The following is a 21,431-nucleotide window of genomic DNA, read 5'->3' on the forward strand; positions in this document are numbered from 1 at the left end:
CCAATGTGTAGTTTTTTGTTTTTTTTTTTACTCCAGTTCCCCCTCCCTCACCTTCTTTTCTTCCTGTGTCCGTAAATCTACCCCTCATGCAAAATCTAGCCCAGACATCAATTCCTCCAGTTGTGGGGGGGCTAGAAGGCTCTTTCAAAGTTATTATCTACTTTTTTTTCTACTCACCCTCCCACTTTTATTGAGAAATAATTGACGTACCTCACTGTGTAAATTTAAAGCTTACAGCATTGATGGTTTTGATTTACATATATTATGAAACGATTAAGACAGTAGGTTCAGCTAACATCCATCTCCTATAGATACAATAAAAAGAAAAAAGAATAAAGGAGAAGAGTTTTCTCCTTGTCATGAAAACTCTTAGGATTTACTCTCTTAACCACTTTCCTATAGCTGATGCAGCGGTGGTCGCTCGAGTTCTGCTGTACGTCACATCCCTAGTCCTTATTAATCTCCTAACTGGAAGTTTGTACCTTTCGATCGCCTTCCTCCAATCTCCCATCCACCCCCTCTTGTAAGCACAAATCTGATCTCTTTTTCTAGGAGTTTTTTTATTTTTTATTTTTGGTACCATAAAAAAGTGAGACCACACTGTGTCTGTCTTCCTTTGTCTGACTTATTTCACTGAACATAAGGCCATCAAGGTCCATCCATGTTGTTGCAAAAGGTGGCTGAATAACATTCCATTGTGTACAGACCACAACTTCTTTATCCATTGATCCATCGATAGGCACTTGAGTTGTTTCCGTAGCTTGGTTGTTGTGAATGATGCTTCCGTGAACATGGGCTTGCAGATCCCTTTTTGAGTTGCTGTTTTGCCCGACTTTTCTATTCCATCACCATTAGCAAGAAACTTCTATCCTTAGGGTGTTGAAAGAGCTCTCAGGTAAGCCTCCCATGCTGATCTCTGTATCGTTCCAATTTTACTGTATGTGCTGCCGAAGCGAGCACTAGTTTTTTGTTTTTTTGAAGAAATTCTTTTTTACTTGACTACTGGTTGGCTCATGACACTTTAGTACCTCATGTTGTAGGTATTTTGGGTACATATCCTATCTCTTAGGTTTTGGGATACGTGAGGACAACACATTGGTTCATTTTACATCCTCTGAATCTCTTGGCCCAGTGCCCTACTGTTTCAAATATTTACTACATTGGCCAAATAAACAAATTTTGGTTTAGCTACATAAAGTGAAACTACCCTCAAAAGGGTGTTTTACCATTTTTCAGCTATCAAACCGCACAACCAGCACAAGTATGAGTTTAAATTTAAAGAAATTTGCTGCTCCTGACTGGGAAGGCATTTAGCTTGGTTTCCTTTGACTTCCTAAGAGGAAAACTGGTAGGAACCACACTCCATGTCTTAGAGGATGTTTCTCCATATGTCTTAATCTAAAACTTGTAGATTTTCTTGAAGTCCAGCTTTGTGCTTAAAAGCATTATTTTGTCTAAAAGCTTTTCCTGGAATCACAACTTGATGGTTTTCCAACTTGAATTGAGTCCCTAACACCGAAGTCTGGGCCCATATCTGAAATCATGGTGCTTTTCATTACTGAAAAGCTTGTTTACTTCATTTCCTGTTCACTGTTCTATGTCATGCCTCATCTGTCCTCACAGTTCATAGTATCCACCCTGGAAGGGCACCAGCTTGGTGTTAGCGTCTGCCTGTCTGTCCCTCTTCTCTCTCCTTGCCTGTCACTTTGTATGCTTTTGTCTTGTTTCAAGATTTCAGCTTTTTCCTTTTTCCTAGAGGTGTAATACAAGATGCCCACGGATGCTCTGATCCCTTTGCAGCTTGTCCTCATAGACATCCTAGAGATGGCGTGAGGATGTGTTCCTTTCATACATATATATAAAACAATAACAAGATTGTACGCTGCGGTAATAGCAATATAACTCCATGTGGGTTCCTGGACCCGATTCCAATGTGTGTAAATATGTGGAAGGGGGTCTTCCCACACATAATGCCAAGCAATTCTTGAACACTAGCAGGAGTGTTGGAGAACTCAACTCAATTCTGATGGTATCTGCCTGGAGGCAGCACCAGATTCCCCAGGTAAGGAGCTCTGTCCTACAAGACTGCCCTGCGTCCCTGACTCCAGATGCCGGTCACAAGCCCCAGGCAATTCCCTGTGCTTCTGACCGTAGCAGCTACAGTTTGGAGGTTCCCACGACCTCCCCCTTAGGTTCGATTAATTTGCTAGAGTGGCTCACAAAACTCAGGAAAAAATTAATAAAGGACACAAGTTAACAGCCAGAGAAGAGATATATAGGGCAAGGTCCCAAATAAAGGAGCTTGTGTCCCCCATGGAGCTTGGGGCCTGGCTCGGTGGCACGTGGAGGTGTCCTGGTTCCCCAAGTCTAGAATCTCTCTCTCTGACAGAGAAATAGGATCCCAAGAGCAGAGAGAGAAGCTCGTCTCAGGGGTTTTGTGAGAGCTTTATTGCACAGTCATGACTGACTGAATTATTGGCCCTTGGCTGATTCAGCCTCCAGCCCCTGCCCTTGGGTGGGGGTCCAAAGGTCTTTCATTAACATAACAAAATGCCTATTTCACCTGTAAGACTGCAGTATTTTCAGGAACAGTGCATGAAGACCAGTATACCTGGGAAATACATATTTGGTCGTGTGAGTGACCAAATTTGTATTTCTTAGGACTCATTATATCGCAGATGGTACCTCAGGTGGCTGTTTTTTCAGTCTGCAGCATCACAGACCTCCCTCTGAAGGACTGGATGTGTCTCACAGCCTGGGTTGCTCTGCTCACAGTCTTTCCATTTCTCTTTGGGGTGAAACTGAGGGTAGCAAGATACTTCTTTCTAACATACTTGGTAAGGGAAGTTAAATCCAAAACTAAAAGGAATTCATTTTATTTTAAATAAGACACTAATTTTTTTTTTCACTTCCAAACTTCTAATTCTGGCTCCCATTTATTTTCTTCATTCTCTGAATTCATTTTGTGAGGAACATTGAGCTGCTTCCACTGGTTGCCGGGCACTGGCTTTATTCCTCTTTGAGTCCAGATGAATTTGACCCCAGGGCAGGGTCAAAATGGAGGTCCCAGTTCTGCCTTTTTGAGCTAATATGTTCAATCTAATTTCCCTTGCATATGATAGCTATTAGAACATTTCAATACATGAACATGCTTATTTAAGACCGGAAGAGCCTGGGTCACAGAGGAAGAGGCAGGCAATTACGGAGTAGGTGTGGGCAGGTGTGAGTGGTTTGGGAGACTGGGGGAGATGCGAATAACCCAAGGCATTGGTGGGAAACGTGGAAGGAGCAGCAGAGAGACAAACATCTTTGTTCATTTGGTAGTTTTTATGATCAGTATTCCCTGAAAATAGCGTCTCCAGCTTTCTTCTTTCAAATGAAATATGAATAGTGTTTTAGATCAAAAAAAAATCACAGAATTCTCACATTCATACCATCTTTCCATTCAATGCGTGCCTCTTCCTACCAGAAGAGGAGAAAAGGAGAAGAGAGGGACAGAGGGCATTCTGACCCCCTCTGGTGGCACTGTGGCTTTCAGAGGGCACGCTTTTGCAGACTTCTGTAGAAATTATTGCCGACACTGATTGCCTTCTATAAATTTGCATGGGACTCTATGAGACAATTCTTGTTTAACTTCATGGAGATTCTGGGTGGGTTACGAGATTACGCACGATGTGACAACTGAGGCCAATTGCTCTAACTATAAAGCAGTGACTCTGGTTTCTGTGCACCGCACAGGAAATTGGGTCTCATTACTCTAATCCTGTCATGTATAATACCAATGTAATTGTAGGAATACAAGTAAAAAATGTGATACTGAAGGTCATACAGCCTTGCTGACTGATTTGCCGTCATTTCACAATATTTTACAAATTAGCATGTATTGCTTCTAGCCTACTTTGTTTTTCTAGTGAGCTCACTTTCTTTCCCCAGACACAGACTGAATCATAGACTCACCTGCCCCACCGAAACAGCCACTGGCGAGTAGGAGAAATGCTTTAGGTTGATAAACGATGATTCGCGACAATGGAGTTTAAAGAAAGAAAGTAAAAGGGCTACCGGACTAACCTAGAAGGAACTACATAATTCAGATGTGTGTTTATTTGCTTGCCACTTGGTTCCATATAGCGACAAGAGAAAAGGTAAAACAAGAACAAGTTTGGGGGAAAAAAGTGAAAGACGGTACAGAACGTTTGGTGAAAAATCTGTGGTGCATATGCTAATTTGGTTCAGAAGAACCTCGGCAGCTTGACCCCAGCTATGGAACCGCATTTGGTCTGCTGCCACGGCTCTCCCCCGGCGTGAGAGTGGGTCTTAGGAAGGGTTTACAGATTTTCATGGTGTTGATAGTTAAAACCCAGCCATCCAAGGATCTTCGTTTTCTGCCCATGGTAATATTGCTGCACTCAAGAGAAGCCACCAGACCTCTGTCCCTTCTTAGGTTAGTTTGAACAAATTCATCCTGGTTGTAGCATCTTTCCAGTGTTCCTACTGAGGTCCAGGTGTGTGACCCCAAGAAATTATATCTGTTCCATGAGGATCTAGTTTTTCAGCATGAGAAGGTCAGAATGAGCTGCCCGCCAGGGTTCCCCTCTCATTTTGGTCTCTGCGAGCAGGCGGTGTATTTTGTTGCTTTACAGTCCCTGCAATAGACTTAAGTTTCTTGTTCCCTCTTTCTCTAAAGAGTATGAAATTCCCATCAGACCTGAAGAGCAATGTGAGATAGAGACTCCAAGGGAGAGCATTCTTTGGGTTGTTCTTACGATGGCCCACATACTCAACAGTACATTTCCACCATTTCTTGACTATTGAGAAAGGAAAACCTGAAGAATCTTCAGAATTACTACAAATAGCAAGTAGAATAGCATTGGGAAGGGGTGGTGAAGTGAGCAGTTTTTGTAGGCTTCAGCCATGTCTAAGCTATTTTCCCACTTGCCTCCAGAAGATAATTCTGCTGGTGAGCTTTTGAACATACCAGATTCACTGCTCCTTCTGCTGCGTAGTTTAAATGTAAGCTGTAGTCACCAAAGAAGTCAGCCATAGAAGGCCCTTTCTTCTGTCTCTTTTCTGTTTTCATGGGAGTCTTTTGGAACCAAAGAGGGGTGGTCCTGCTTTTTCTCATTTCCTTTGTCCCTAAATTCTGACTGCTCCCCTGAGTATACTTGCCAGGTTGTTAGCATTCAGGTTTTATGAGGAAGGTGAACATACGAAGTAGACGTGGTTTCCCTAAAATGGTGGAGAGGCCCTGCTGGGACAGAATGTTGGGAATGGCAGCACTGTGCATGTCTGTCATGTTGGCTTTGTCCTTAGAATTTGCATTGTGTGACCCGTAATGCCAGGTGGCTGAGCAGAGTCAAGTTGAATTTCTATGGGGCCACTGCTCTGCAGTCGTCAATCTTTAAAAGCTTAAAAATGTCTAGCATTCTTCCTTTCCAGAGGGCACCCTCTGTTTACACTTCTTGCTGTTGAAATCAAGCCTGGTCACTAGATGAGCTGCAGAGCAACACAGACGGAATCCCATCAGGCCAGGTGCAGGGCAGTACCTCGGGAAATGCCTCCAGTTATTTTTTCAGACACTGACAACTATGTGAACTAGTTATACATTTTATCAAGTAGCTTTTCATTTTCATATTTGGGGAAATGTGATGACACAGCTTTTTCTTGTTACTCTCCTGTGTGCTTTTGATAGCATATGAAATCATCTCAGTGTCAGCAGGAAAGGATCATGAAAGAAGGATATCCTATATACAGACTTTAGAGAGGGGCATTGATTTTGTTCTGATGAGTGTATTTGGGAGCGTGGAGGTGTTTGAACAGATATCCGGAGTACTTCAGGCCCTACTGGAGCTCATGGGCTGGGTAAGCTCAGCTGCAGCAGGCAGGCCTGTACCCCAGCGCAGGGATACAGGGGACTCAGGAAGAACTTTGCGAATGGAAATCCCCCCTTGGTGCTTTCTTCCTTTGGTGTATCATATAAACCAGATTAATGTAATGAGTTAATTGCTTAAGCTGTTTATTTATTTTAAAGATCAGCAGTGCTTTGGAGGTGAAGTGTTCTGAAGTAGATAATGGTTTTAAGCAAACGAAGTGATTGGTGGTACAGCTCAGAGGATTGCAGTTTCCAACGGAGGAATATGTCTTTCATTCGAGAGCTCAAGCATGGATATCTTACAGTGTCCGTGTTGCTCACAGGTATCCAGGGAAGGATGAGCTGCACTGGTTTTTTCCCCTGCCTGGCTCACTACACTCAGCAGCCCTTCCTCTGAGCTGATGTATTGGAAGGGCACAGAGCTCTGTGTGACGCGGAGAGTAGCAAGGAGATGAACAGGTCACTTCTGGGCTTTGTTCAGAAGTGTGAGATCTAATCTGGTTCGGAGACCACACGTGAGCTCTGCCTTAGGATATTCTAATCCTTCCTCTGGCAGCACTGTTGATTTATGTGGGGATATCATAGCACCCCGCTATCTCTATCTGACCTCACTAAGCTGCCTCAGACATCTTGTGTCTCCTGGGGGCCAGAATATTTGAGTTGTGTCAAAGTGGAAAGGAAGAAATTGCACAGAAAGTGATTAATTTCCATTTTATATGTTCTTTCTAGAAAATGGTAATTATTGATTTTTACTTGATGAAACTATGAACTTAATAGTAGAGAATGAAAAATCTCTTCCTGGTAGAGTGACTCAATAGCAATCTCAATTTGACAAGGTAACACCCTCAAACAAAGAAGTGTCTTCTCTTCTGCAGTCTTGATTGTTTTAAAGGGATGTAGGAAACCTCCAGTTCCCTTTTTATTTGTTTTTCTTTTCCTAGTGCTTTTGTGGCAGGGCACAGTCATTTCATTCTTCTCTCTAGAGAAAGGAAAACCTCCTGCCCATTGTGTATCCAGGGGCTTCTGGCGAGTGCCCCGCGCTCCGCCCCCTCCTTCATCACACTCATCTTTTCAAAAATGCTTCTTTCGTACAATCAACTTAGTCAAGAAATCGACTGCCCACTGCAGTTGTTAGTAGCCACATGTGGCTATGTAAGTTAAATAAAATTAAAATTTTAATACGCTTGGTTACACTAGCCCCATTTCAAGTGTTCAGCAGCCACATGTGGTCTGTACAGAAGAACATCCCATCATTCCAGAAAGTTCCATTGTGAAGGTGCTGCCCTATTGGACAAAGATGGCCTAACACCCGTAACTGTTTTCTGTTTTTGGTAAGACTTTAATGTAAACTCCTTAGCCTGGTTTCTAAAGCTCCCCAAATCATGCTGTCTGTCTATACAGATTGAATATACGTTATAAGAAGGTGTTCAGAAAAATCCGTGTGCTGTAGTTCATGGGGGCTCTGGCGGAGGAGAGGTGTTTCATTCCTTTTTGGAGAATGAATGATGCTCCAACAGGCAAGTGGTGGCAGAAGATGTTTCTGGGAAGATGTGTGAGTGTGAAGATCAGTTTGGAGAACGTAGAAGATCTTGGTCCTAGTGAGGCACAAGGTGAATAAAGGACACCAGGACGGGAACAGATGGCCTGTATCCTCTGCTAGGGTTTTACATAGGAAGATGTCTTTTTATGGCCTTTAGCCTGTGTTTGAGTTTAACCGTCTTTAATCTCTATCCTCAAAAAGTGAGCATGAAAGAGTTGATTGAGTAATTGCAGTAACTGCAGTGGAGATGGGAACAAGAGTCAGAGGTGATGATTGAGAAGTTAGAGGCCCAAAGATTCCAGAAGGAGCACCTTGGTGGTCTGGTGCTAATGAGAAGGAGAGTGGAGGAGACAGGGAATGAATACAGAAGGTTATGGGACATTGGTATCTTTAGAGAAAGTTACATATTCATGGTGGCCATCATGCTGGAGTTTAAGAAGTTTATGGTAGATGGAGATTGCTCACAGCAGCTCAGGTGCCATGGGGTGCGGTAGATGGGGGTAACAGAGGCGCAGGTAGTCCGTGGTGGCAAGAACTTGGCCTTCAACTTTGTGTCCTGAGCATCTGCCAACCACTTGATGGTTAATGGATTGCGGTTGGACATTGATGGCGTGTGGGGAAGGTTGTGCTCCCCAAACTGAGCAGCCCCTGGAGAATGGTACGGAGCGGGTTTCCATGCCTCGGATTGTAATGTCAGCAATGAATGAAGGAAGCTGGGGAGAATGGTAGAGGCACTGAGGTGGGTGTGCCGACGGCAAGTGGAGGATGTGGTCAGGACCATTGCTGAGTTTACTGAATTAAAAAGCCCCGCGGGGGAGCTGCTGAGTTTCTTGAATCACCTAGACCCAAGGTGTCCAAGCAGACATTGCTGGTTCTGATTCTGGCTCTTACGTCCTGTGGCTCCTCTAGGCTGAGAGCAGCTCCCGTGGGTGTGGTTCTTGTGAGGCAGGAGGGCAGGACTGGTGGAACCCAGTAGAGGTACGGGCTGCCACAGCCAGCTCTGGAAGATGTCTGCAGATGGTGGCTGGCTTTTGATCACATGCTTTTGCAGAGACCTGGAGTCAGAAATGTTCTCCAGGAAGAGGATTTGGGGGTGATGCAACCATGGCGTTCTGCCCTGGAAATCAAACCTGGTGCCGAATGGTGGATCTGCTGCTGCTCACTCTGTGACCTTGGGCAAGTCACTGAACCTCTCAAGCCATTTCCTCTTCATAAAACAATGAGAATAATTCTTACTCTACTGGTCTTACTCACCACAGTCTGGTGTGGGGATGAAAAGTGACTTACGTGAAAGCATTTTACAAACTGGAACATGCTTATAAAAATAGCATTGGATTGCAGTGGGTGGAGATTTGAGGAAAGGTAACCTGGTAAAGCTGTCTTTACAATAATCACAGTGAATTAATGAGAGCACGGATCCAGGCCACAGTACGGGAGAAAATAGGGAGACAACGGATGAAAAGCTTTCTAGCAGGAATCTAAAAATTTACACTTGGAAACCAGTTAAGCAATGGAGGGAAGGGGGTTGGGATGAAAGAGAAGGAAGGGTTGAGAAAGATACCAGGGTTCTGAGTCGGAATGACTGAAGGCAGGGTAGTAAAATGAACCGGGAGGAGCAGTGCCGGGGAAGACTGACCAGCCAGGTGATAGCTTCTGTCTTGGACTCACTGAAGGCTGGGTACCACTGGCATGTCCTGCTTGAAAATGGCAAGTGGGAATCTCATTTAAGCACAGAGGAAAAACTGAGGCTGGGATGGGTTGCCTGCCACCAGAAGCAAAGTTGGCAATTCTGGAATTGATCGCCGTTGCCTAGGCAGAGGTATGGCATCAGAAGCCCAGGCCAGGCTCCGGGGAGATAATGCAACTTAACTTCCTTTGGTGGCAGCTCTTCCTTGATGCCTTTGAAGCTTCCTTACCTGCCTGAATCATGGCACTTGCCATTCTTAGCACTGTATGTTTACTTGTTCATATTCCTGACACACTTTTAATTCTGGGAGAGAGGGATTGTATTAATCTTGTGTACCATTGAATCTTGCACATAAGTTAACTGCCTAGTAATGCGCAGCAAGTATTTATTAATTTTTTTTTTTTAATGAATGAAAGCTCTGGAACTAAGGGGGTCATTGTGGAGAAAGATCAGGAGAGGGCTCGGTCAAGGTTACCATTCTGGGCCCCTTCCCTGTCAAGTGATATTAAAAGAGACACCTGTTGATACTGTTCGTGTCTTTTTCTTCAGAGCTCTGTAGGTTGACAGTGTGAGTTGAGAACATAGATTGTTGGTTGTGGATTAGGAAAACTAGAAATAGCCGAAAGTCAAGGATATTAGGACAGCATCAGGATCCAAGAAATGTAGGGTAGTTGGAGAGGTAGGTCAGGCCCGGAAAGATGACAGCGAGCTGTCAGTGGCTTAGAGAACAAAACGCATTTTGTAAACAAGGCAGGCAGTGTTGAAGGGGTGGCAGAAACTGGGAAGGAAGGAAAGGGAAATTTCATGCTCTAGGTCTTGGGTATGGCTGTGCTGGTTACATGACTTCTATTGGTCAGATTGTGTCTTCCAAAAAGGTATGTTGACATCCTAACCCCCAGGAGCTTAGAAAGTGCCCTTATTTGTAAATAGGGTCATTGCAGATGTAATTAGTCAAGATGAGGTCATGCTGGAGTCAGTGGGGCAGGGGGCGGGGGCAGCCGTGTGCGGTGACTGGGGTCCTTAGAGGAGAGGAGGGGCATGCACAGAGGGAGAGCGCAATGCAGAGAAGTCAGCTGCAGCCAAGGGACTGCAGCAACAACGCCCCGCTGGACGTAGGAAGGGGCTGAGGAAACCCTGCAGGTTCCAGAGAGGGGGCGGCTCTGCTGACACCTTGAATTCAGGCTTCTAGTGCTTGAGTACTAAGAGAATAATTTTCTGTTGTTTTGAGCCACCTTGTTTATGGTGAGTTTTGGCAGCCTTGGGAAACTGGCAGTAGCTAAAAGGGAAGTGAAAATAATGAAGGCTGTGGAGATCAAGGTGGCATGAGTCCTGGATGCAGCCCTGCTCAAGGTGCAGAGAGCAGTACGGAGAGATGGGGTGAAGAAAACGTTGTCAAGCACTGAAAGCCTCTAGCCGAGGGGAGGGCTCTGCAGCCTGCTTAGGTAGCTGGTCATGTCATCGTGAGCTGGCTGTCTCTCAGTTCCTTGGAAAGCAAAAGGAGGGGTCCCCGCCAGCATCATGGAGGGGCCCCCTACATTCATTCATCTCAGTGGTCTCGGCCTGTTAGCCCCTGGCCCTTAGGTTTAGTTTGTGCTTGTTATGGAGCTTGGATTCTCTTGCAGGTATTATAAAAGGGGTGCCATGCATCTGAGTAGGACTGCGGTCTTCAGGTTGAGGGGTTCCATTTGGGTGTGATGAACGTGAGTATCTTTAATCCTTTATCCTAGAACTTCTGCACCGGAAAATGAACTTGGGATCAGCGCTAATGTTTTAGAAGATCTTTCCCATATTGGATGCAGAATGAAATGTTTGTACACCCCTCACGTAGTGTTTACTTTAATATTTTCACACTCATAGTCCTTCCAGAGACTGAGAGTATATAGCTGTGGGTAGCCACCTGGCCTGGGTGTGTTCCTCTGGGCCTGAGCGCTGTGGGCTCAGGGCAGCGGGCTCTCTGTTCAGCCCCCGGCAGGGGAAGTCAGTGAGCTGGAGGCCGCCCTGCCATTTCCAGCATAGTTACAGGGGTGGCACTTTGCCGCTGGGAAGAAAAAACCGTGCCAATGTGAACTTGGGTACAGGTTCCTTCTTAGATATAAGTATTTAATTTTTTTTCTCTTTTTACTTCCCTCTTCCCTCTTACCAAAAAAAAGCAAACTACCCTTTGAGAAAATCTCTAAATGATATATTTGCTGAGGATGTGTGAAACTAGTGAACTAAGATGTCAGAAGAAAAGAAATCTCAGCGGTTTGTTCCATCCTCGTGTCCCTTTAAAAATAAGTGGGAACAGAGGAAAACTGGGGACTGAGTTCTTGGGATGTGGTCTGGCCCACCGTCTAACGGATAGAAAGCCAAGTCTTTACCAAGTGACCATATTTCAATATAATCCCGCCCCAAAAGAACACTCTGGTTCTTGGCTGGTGCACAGAAGAAAAACATGTCAAAGAGACGCAGAATTACTGCATTTTAGTTTATGTGTGTGACTGTATGTGGGTAACTGTAGCTGAAGGAAAGCTGAATTTGAAAGAAAAAAATGCTGATGGCTGTTTCTGTAATGGGACTCTATTAAAGTGAGACATGCCTCAGGGAAGATACCGGAAGATTGACAAAGAATTGGCATCAGTGAGCCACACTGCATTTCCAGTCCTGTTTCACCATCTTCCAGTGTTATTTGTGGGTTCCTGCGGCTCAGCAGATCCTTCTTCCACACTGCCCTCCAGACACCATAGAGTTTGAGAGACAGTGATCAGGAATAAATTCCTTTCCCATAGTCTGGCTCTGGGACCCCATTCGCCTTTCTGCCTGTGGCCAGAGATGCCTGGCATGGTCTCCTGCAGTTGCCTTTCTGAGTTGTATTGCTGCTTTAATTGGCCACAGTTCTCTGCATCTGTCATGAAAACTCTTAAAACTCATACGAGAGTAATTTTCCCCGCCTTCTTTTATTGCGAGCTATTTTCTCCACGGGGCACATTGCTGGCCATTAGGCCCACACCCGCTGGTGTGCTGCTCGGCTTTCTCTCTTCAGAAAGCAGTCGTTTGGTAAACTTCTGCAGGCTGACCGATTGAGTTACACCCTGAGGAATGTTGAACCCAGTTCTCAGCTGCAGGATGTCTCTCCCCAAAGTTCTTATGCTGCAAGGCCTGCTTTGAGGATTCACATGTGTGTATTGGTTTACAGGGACATTAAAGCTTTCTCCCCACAGTAGATGGTAAGTTACTTAAGGAATATGACTCAGTGCTTTCAGAGGGCCTGGGGCTCGGGGTTGGATATGCCAGTTCCCTTCTGGCTGGTTTCGCCTCTACTTATGACTTTCTTTTATATCTAATAGTCTTGCCTTGAATCTTAAAGAAGAAATTCTTAATGCAACTAGGGAGAGACCCTGTGGTCGTTTGCCATGAAAGGTTGAAAGTTCTAATACTGTAAACCATAAAACAAGCAAAAAAGGAAACATTAAATGGTCTCTAAATATTGCATTTGATAGGACATCAGTTGAGAGCAAAGGACCATAAACAGATAAATGACTTGGTGACTTTTAAATTAAATTAAAGTTTGAGATTATTTTAATAGTGGACACAAGATGAAATAGACAAGGAAACAAGTTAGGCAGGAGGCTCTGTGTGAACACACTGCCCTTGGGCATGAAGGCTGTGGCAGCTGCGACATGCAGGATGAGGCCCCAGGCGAGCGGAGGTCGGTACTGCCTGCTCGGTTGCCGCGTGCCCCCTGTCTCTGTGGGCCGCAGTTGGTCCTTGTGGTTGAAAATCTTCTAGACACATAAGCTTCTCAAAATGCTTAATTTGACAGAAGGCAATATACTTCTACTGGGTTTAGTGTGTACCTTTGTGTGTGTAAGTAGACTTGTGGGTTTACTCATGGTCTCAGTCTACACATTTGTATCTTGTCATGTAGGTCTGAGACCTCATCTCAGCTGGATTACCCAGACGCCATTACTTTCCCCTAACGAAGAAGACGGTGAAGTACAATTTTAAGTGGTGGCTTCTGTGGACGCACATTGAAGTGTTTGTATTCACAGTTTTGGAAAAACGCTATATGAATCATCATTTCCTTTTTTATTATGAGTCTCTGATCATGCTTGGTTTTTGTGGCAAATTGCTGGTCAGTGGGCCACATTTAGCTTGTACTGGTTTTGTCTGGATAACACTGAGAATATTGGTAGGTGGACAGGCATTTTCCTGTTGGCCATAGACCTAACCCCTCCTTAATGTCCTACTTTCATTGTTACCTGCCTAATGCCCTGAGGTTGTATATCTATATGGTACTGAGAGCACATTTTCAAATTCTTCCTCAAACAGAAGAAAATAGTAAGGCAGACTCCTATTTGATTTATATTTGTGTTTGTTTCTGCAACTGTCTTCCAACAATGGTTTAAAATGAACAGTGAAAGACAGTTCTTAAGAGGAAACAAAATTGCTAAAGAATAAAATAAAAAGGCTTAGGACCAGGATTATATATTAACCACCCAGTTAGCCCTTAAATTTGTGACACTAATCTTAATGACTGAGTTTAGCAGAGTGGGAAGCCTGCGTTTCATGTTTCCAGGGTGAACAATTCTGGTATTGAATGATGCTGGCTTAACCTTTGTCACTCTCAGTGGAAACATTTTTGCTCCTGGGCTTTATTCCCCAAATGTTGCTAAATTAACATGGGCCTTGGAAATCCCTGAAAATTCATCTCCATTTCACATACTTCTCTTATTTGTTCTATTCAAAGTGTTGATCACAAGACAAGCTGAAGTCTGAGCTCGGATGGCATTGATCTGATTGATTCCTCCCTGTGCTCTGCTCTGTGGTCATGGGCCTTCTTCTGGAAAGACCGTATCGAGTTCGTCTCCACTGTTGTGAATGAAAATAATCAGTTGGTGAAAGCATAGAATTAGAAACCTCTCGGTATATTTATTTCTGTGTCTCAAGAATTCTGATTTAAAGCAGACTTTATTTCAAGCAACGTGAACAGTAGGTCGTTCAGGAGTCTTGGATGAATCAATGTTTTCTTCCCTTCTCTCCAAGAAAATCTATTTAAAGCAAAGGTCAAATCTGTGCTGGATTTAGAACCTATTAAATGTAAGTCTGGAGAACACAGCCACTTCTCTCTTTTATGCTCTCCATAGTCTCAAGCACTCGGGACACTCGGGTCTTCTGCAGATCTTCGTTTCCCACATATTCCTGGCGTTTGTAATTTTTCTTCTGTTCTGGAGAACAGGGTGTAACCTATGTACCTAGTGAATCTGAGCCTTTGTGACAAATCTTTGTGCTTATTGAATTTAGGAATAAGTTAAACCTTTAAAAACTATCCTAGAGGAGTTTATTAGGCTTTGGACTATATCTGAGAGAGGCATATTAATGCATAGATTAATGTACTTCATTTAATTAACAAAAATTGAGCTCCTCCTGTCTACCATTCCTCCCCCTTCCCCGATCCCTCATTCCTCTGGCCTTTTCCATATGCATGAAGATCATCAGCTGTAGTTCAGGTTTACAGCCGCCTCCCGTGGCCCTCACCTTGTTACCAAACCCTGTACATTCTACCCCTGAAAAGTCTTTGATCCTGCCACTCTCGGAGCCCAGGCCTCAGTGTGCGTGTGGCCGCTGGCCTGGTCTGGCCTTGTGTCCTAGTTCCCCACTGCTGGCTTTCCTCAGCCATGCTTCATTCAGAAAAGATTCGAACCTCTTCTGTGTGGCCAGGCTCTGTCCTGAGCCTGAACACACAGAAGTGAGAGAGTCAGCCAAAGACCCCTGGCCCCCAGGAGTTTCTATTCGAGTGGGGAGGTCAGGTAGTCAGCGAAGTAGCGAGTCAACTTAGAGAAGATTCAGTGTGACTGGTGTCTTGAGGGTAGTAAAGCAGGAAAGGGGAGTGAGGAGTGTGTACAGGGCAGTGTGATCCTAAATAGGATGGCTCAGAGGGACCTCATGAGTAGGTGACATCAGGAAAAGAAGTGAGCCACTGGAAACCTGGGAGACGGCTTCAAGGGGACAGGCTGGCACGGCTGAGGAGCACAGGGTGTCGGTGGGTGCTGTGGCAGGAGCCAGGAGCAGAGGGGTGTTGGGCCCCCCGAGCATGGTGAGGCCCTCATCTCTTACTTGGACAGAACAGAAGCTTCAGGAGATGGAGCAGTGACAGAATCTGCCTTCCATGTGACCAGGTCTCTGTTACGTTGGGAAGAGAGCACAGGGTGGGGCGAGGGAGGTTTAGGGGGCTGCTGTGACGGCCTAGGTGGTGGGGGTGGGATTAGCATGCTGGTGGTGAGATGTGGCCAAGACTCTGTATGCATTTCGAAGGCACAAAGACATTGTTAGCTCATAGGTTGCTTACGTGGGGTGTGCAAAGAAGGAATAAATGGTCCCAGTATTTTTGGCTTGGGTATCCTGCAGGATGGCGTTGACATGCACTGAAAGGGAGAAGGGCTTTCACCCCTGTGTCCCCCTTGCTAGTGTTCCAGAAGGGTTAAATGCAGGGAAGAATAGGCTTGAGGAGGAGGGAATCAGGAGCTCAGCGTGGACATGCTCTGTTTGGGATGTCTTGGACATACAAGTCAGGTTGTTGGATATTTGGGTCTGGAATTCAGCAGAGAGGCTCTACCTGGAGATATAAATGTGAGAGTCTAACATATATTTAAGTTCATAAATCATAAATAGGCTGCGATTCCCCAAAGATACACAAAGGACAGGCCCTTGAACTGCACACTGTACCATTTTTCTTCTAAGATTCACCTTTGTTAACCCAGGATCCTTCTCCCTTGCTTGAAGCCTAGCTTTCCAGGCACCCCTAGCGTCCTTCCCACGCCTGCTGACGGGTGAGGACGGTCAGCGCAGTGCAGGTCCTCTGCAGCACCGATTTCTTCACTGGGGCAACCTTTTGTCTGTCCCCAATCTCTGTTGGGTTTTCTACCAGTAAGTTTTCTACTATTACTCCACTTTAAAGGTTGACAATTCTAAGCTAGTCTCTATTCTTTTTAACTGTCTCTTCCTCTCCTTCCCCCTTCTGTTAGAATTTTTTTCTTGTTTACTTACATGATTCTTTTTTCCCCAGTCCTCTATATTAGCACCTGCCGTCCTTTGTTTTCCGTTCCTGTGTCCCTGGTAGAAGCAAGCGGAAAGCAGGTTATCCATCTTTATATGCCCAGAATTTTGAATATCACCTACATATGACAATATAGTGATTATTGAATTGTATTTCTCAAGTTTTACACAAGTGACTTCTGTTATGTTGCATCGTTATAATATTTTATGTTTTCTATTTTTTATATATTATATATATCTTATGCATAATTTCTTTTTCTCTAACTTTTCATCTCTCAAGCATTTAGTACTAAGGTCAGAAATGTATACATGAAGCAGGAAGGTCTCATGGACACACTAGAAGTTACTAACTCTACATAGCATGTGTCTTATTCAAAGTTTTAGATAGTAAAGTGGACACAGTTTTTCCCTGCAGAAATGCTAGCACCTGGAAACTGTGTGTGTGAGTGTATGAGTGTTAGATTAAAGGTGAAATCTTTGCAGAAAGCAATTTAAGAAGCTTCAGGGGATCCTCCTTCCTCTGTACAGCTCTGGGGTTTTAAATCTGGAAATTTGTATGTTCTCTCAGGATAACTAGTTTAATTTTAGGGACTGAACAATTCACGAACAAGATGGAATAAAGAACCTAGCACTGCCCCTCTAACCGAAACAGCCCTGGAGGACCCTGAAGAGAAGCTGGGCAGAGAGCCTTGTGGGACCCTGCTTTGCACAAAATGAAAGAACATGGTGATCACCAAGGGGAGAGGTCATGGCACAGACCCGCAGGGCCAGAGACTTCACGGGGGTGCTTGAGGTAGATCTGCTCCCCCAAACCAGGAAGCTGTGGCCTGCCCCAGGAACGCCTATTCCCACCCTTAATGAGAGGTGGGTCAGAGAAACAAGGCAGTGTGTGCCCAAAAGCCAGTGATGCTGGCATGCCAGTGCTGGGGACGCAGTCGGACCCGGGAGGCATGGTGGCCCGCTGCAGGGTACATACGGGTATTTGGCAGGGGTAGTTGCCCATTGTTTTGCAGGAACATGGGCCCACGATTCCCAGGTACTGTAACTGTTTGAGAGAAAGTGGATATCACAGTTTTCATGTGCAATAACCTGGCTTTTACATTTTGGCTAAAAACACATGTGTTTAAAAAATACAGGGTGAACAATTAATATAAATTCAACCTATTGACCATGTTTCCTGGCCACTAAAATCAACTGTTGGGACCATTTGTCTAGTTAAGTGTAAACTGCCCACGAGTCAGTGCGGGTCTTCCTGACCGGGGCCCCTGGGGTCCAGTTCCTGATGGACTCCTGCTTCCTAACCCCTGCTTGATCTTCCTCCTTGGTACATACACCTCGTGACCTGTATTAGGTGTCGATTTGCCTTATACCCGCCTCTCACTAATGTGTGAAGCTCCCGGAGAGTGGGCCCCTGCATTCTGCTGCATAGCTGTGTCCTCATAGCCAGCGTCCCACAACTACTTACTGAATGCGCAAGTGGTCCATCCAGCTTATGTCTCAAATACTTGAAAAACTTTTAATAGAAGGCCATTGTCACAGCAGGAGGAACAAGCATGAGCAGAGAAGCAGTGGTCACAGCAGACAGCAAGCGATTGTTCCGGCAGGGTCGGGAGTTCAGGACGCAGCAAATTTCCCCAGATAAGGGGAGGTGAGCATTTTCTCAGCACCTGCTGTATGCTGAGTGTTCTGTTTGTTTGCTTTCTCCGCCCAGAGGGAGTGGTAAGGAAACTACCCACATGGTTTCTTTTTCCACTCTTCACCCAGCACTGATTGAAAGGTTATACGATCCTGCAGAGACCCAGGGATGGCTGCCGGATGTGCAGTCAGAGCTCTGCAGATGGTAAGGAGGGTGTAGTGGTCTGAGTGACTTCAGAGGAGCAGTGTCCTGAGAGGGAAGTGCCAGGGGTCCCTGGGGTCCTTCCACTGGTCTTGCAGGGGACACTAGTTTGCTCTTAAACCAAAGGGCCAACTGTCTACAAAGTCGGATTCAACTTTCTGACCTCCGGTCACCTGCTACCCATCCCTCTCCGACTCCTCCGATATCCCTTGCCCGGTGCTGGGCTGGGTGCTTACCCCTGACCCCCATTCCCTCACCAAGCACTGTGAACAGCTCTTATGCCTTCTTAACGTGTTTCTTGGTTTTGTTCCTGCTGTCCCAGTCAAATGTCATCATCCGAAGGCTCCTTAGCTGGTCTGTTTCCTCATTCTAACCCATCTTCCATCCTGTTGGCAGTGACCTTCCACAAATGAGCATTGAATATGGCATTTTTATACATAGATGCCTTTGCTGGCTCCCCGTAGGCTCTGGCAGGAAGTCCAAACACTTCCTCCCTGCCAGCAGCTGCCCCTCGCCCAGCACCTCCTACCTCTGCCCTGTGGTTGGCTGCAGCCCACCGGCCTCTAGTACCCGCTGCCAGGCTGTCGTGTGTCATTGTACCGCCATCCCTGTCTCTCTGAGCCTCTCTCACCCTAGAAGCTTGTGCACAGACCAGGCCCATGACAGGTAAAGGTTTACAGGAAGATTTTTGCTTACTCTACTTCAGTGTATACTTCTTTCTCCATGACCCTGAAACCTGGCTAGTCTGCGTGGAGAGGGAATGGTAAGGGGTGTCCCCGCCCGACCCAGAGCCTGTCCTCACCTGCCCTGGCTGGTGACAGACTGCACAACTGGGCAGGCTTCTGGCCAGGTCATGTGATTGTTCCCTACTTGCTCCATCAGCAGTGTGGAGGCCTCCTGTGGAAATGAGATTTCTTCTCTACTTCTGCTTATTTATTTGGTTTTGTTTATTTATTTTTGCAGTTTGTATATAATCAAGTATGCCACTGACTTTACCAACTGGACACGGTCATTTAGAAAGTATTGCCAGTTTTGAAGGTACTAACAGCATTCCACGTGACTGTGAGATTTTTCCTGACGCAGCAGAGGATTTGTACCCAGCTGTTCTTCCCCCTCACGTAACTCTCTCTGTAACTCCCCCACAACTCTGACTGATTCCAGGGGCACCGGAGAGGTCCTATCAGCAGGCGCTTTCCAGAACCACTTGTGCTGGCTCAGCTGGAACCTGGAGGCCGAGGTGAGGCCAGTCCTGGCCCTTTGTGTCCCAGGCTTTTGCTTCCGTAGGTACTAGGAGAGGAGTGAGCCCTGGGGCTCATTTTCCTCGCCGCTGTGCGGTGGAGAGATGGCTACAATCTTCACCTTGCTGCTGCCGTCTGACTTTGCCACGCATGCATTCGGAATTTTTTTTTCTATGATCTTCCTTTGCTGTTTCTTTTTCAGAAATTTTTTTACTCTTCTCATTCGCTGTTTGCCCAAATCTAAACACAGTCTGGGCACACTGTAATGGCTTTAAGAGTCAAGAAGACTTTAGAAGCAGTAAGTGAGGTGGCTGCACTAATAAAGATTATTATGTTCATTCTTTTACATGGCACCTAAAAAGGTGGTTCAAAAAGTTAGCATATGTTTTTCAAGAAACTGGTCTTACCATTAAGCAAATAAAGAGTTGAAATGACTTTGTGCTATTTCTAATGTGCTTCCTATCATGACATAGCAGATACTAGCATTTGTCACTGTGAGCCAAATGGGAGATATTTCATTTGCAGTTGATATTTCACCCTTTTGTGTGAAATTAATCGTGCTCTCTGGCTTCCTTTGTTAACGTTTACCTGACATACTTAACCACATGTTCATTAAAAACTGAAAACTTGGTCTAGAGATCATATTCTGGAGTAGCTTCTTTTTAAATTTATAAGCTCAATCTCATTGCGTTTGGTTCAGGCACTTTTTAATTCCTCCAAGAATCAAGGAGATTAGAAATAGTAAGCACCATGGCTATATCTTTGATATGTTAAAAGTTAAAAATCTAAATCCTTAGGTCAGGAAATTAAGTAAAGCAGCTAAAGTTGTTACATTCATTGTAAAATTATTGCTAGTTAGTGTGGTGATATTAAATATAGCAGTGATTTACTCTGTCTCTGAAATACACAGTGACTTTCAGAGATCCAATCTGGGCAAATGTGTAACAGGCAACTGTTCTATGGAATTATGGAGAGTCACTTTATACACGGCCGAGTGATCACATACAGATGATGATTTCACATTCTTCTTACAGGAAGGTCACACTTTGAAATCATTTTCTTACAGAAAAAGGGTTATCTACTTAAAGAAAAATTCCACATTCTAAAAAACTGCAAAAAAAAAAAAAAGGATCCATAGTCAAGGTTCAAATAGCAAATAGTTCTTAAAGCATATAAATTACTTTTGAGATCTTATGCACAGCTACTTAAGAGCCTATTTATTTAGCATGTAAAAGGATTCCTGGTACTAAAATCAAAATCTGGTGTTTAGGAAGAAGATTAATTAAGCATATCAGGTTTGCTATTTAAAATCTTTTAAGGAGTGAAAAATACATATTTTCAGGGAACTTAATTAACCTCAGTGATTTGAGCTCTGTCACAAGTGTTAGTCAAATTTTCTTTCAGTGAAGAGTGGTGACTGAAAGTTTTCAAACTTCCTAGGCTCTGATGTCTAAGTGAATCAATTTGTGTACCCCACTTCCTGGTTCGCTCTTCTCACGCTGCCTGAAATGCATTTTCAGGAAAAGGAGGCTCTTTGAGAGACGTGAGATTGAAAAAGAAAAGAAGAAACTGAAAAATAGGGAATCATTCCCTGAAGAGAGAGCTTGGGGCTAGCCTACATACATGGTTATTACCCTACACAAAAGTGTCCCTGGTGTACTCTTTGAATTATTCTACTTTACTCGCTTGTATGTCTTGAAATCCCAGCAAATGTAAATTCATGTACTTCATTAAGCATTGAAAGACATTCACTACCATTAGTTGTTTGGGAAATGCAAATGAAAGTTACTACATACCCATTAGAATGGCTGAAATTTAGAAGGTCGACGATGCAAGTGTTGACAAGGGTGAGGTGTAACCTGTACAGTTGGACAGGGCTGGTGAGAACCTGAAATGGTGCCTCCATTCTGGGGAACAGTCTCCTAGCTTTTGTGAAGTTAAACATGCACTTGCCCTGGATGTATCTCTGTACATGGTATGACAAAGTAAGTCTAATCTTCAGTACCTATCCAAGAGAAATAAAAACGTTTGTCCACACAGACTAGTGTACAAATACTTACGGTAGAATTATTCATAAAGTCCTAAAACTGAAAACAGCCCAGATATGTAACAATGGGTAAACAAACTGTAGCACAGTCATTCAAAAATAGGGTAGGCCGGCTTCCCAGATGAGAGGTTCCTGGGGCTGGCCTGTGTCTGTGGTGGTTGTTACCCTGCACAAAACT

At 44.7% G+C, this 21,431-nt stretch overlaps 1 protein-coding gene and 1 long non-coding RNA gene across 4 annotated transcripts in view; one reads left to right on the forward strand and one right to left on the reverse strand.

Annotated features, from left to right (window-relative positions):
• Positions 1-21,431, forward strand: part of ATP8A2 (ATPase phospholipid transporting 8A2) — a 518,682-nt gene that overhangs the window by 232,638 nt on the left and 264,613 nt on the right. The window lies entirely within an intron of this gene.
• On the reverse strand, positions 13,983-17,844 carry LOC108409772 (uncharacterized). The gene is made up of 3 exons (XR_001856309.3): positions 17,597-17,844; positions 16,123-16,188; positions 13,983-15,691 (listed from the first exon to the last, which is right to left on the reverse strand). It is a non-coding gene; the product is annotated as an uncharacterized lncRNA (long non-coding RNA).

This window comes from Manis javanica, chromosome 1 (genome assembly GCF_040802235.1).
Source record: "Manis javanica isolate MJ-LG chromosome 1, MJ_LKY, whole genome shotgun sequence".
NCBI lineage: Eukaryota > Metazoa > Chordata > Mammalia > Pholidota > Manidae > Manis > Manis javanica.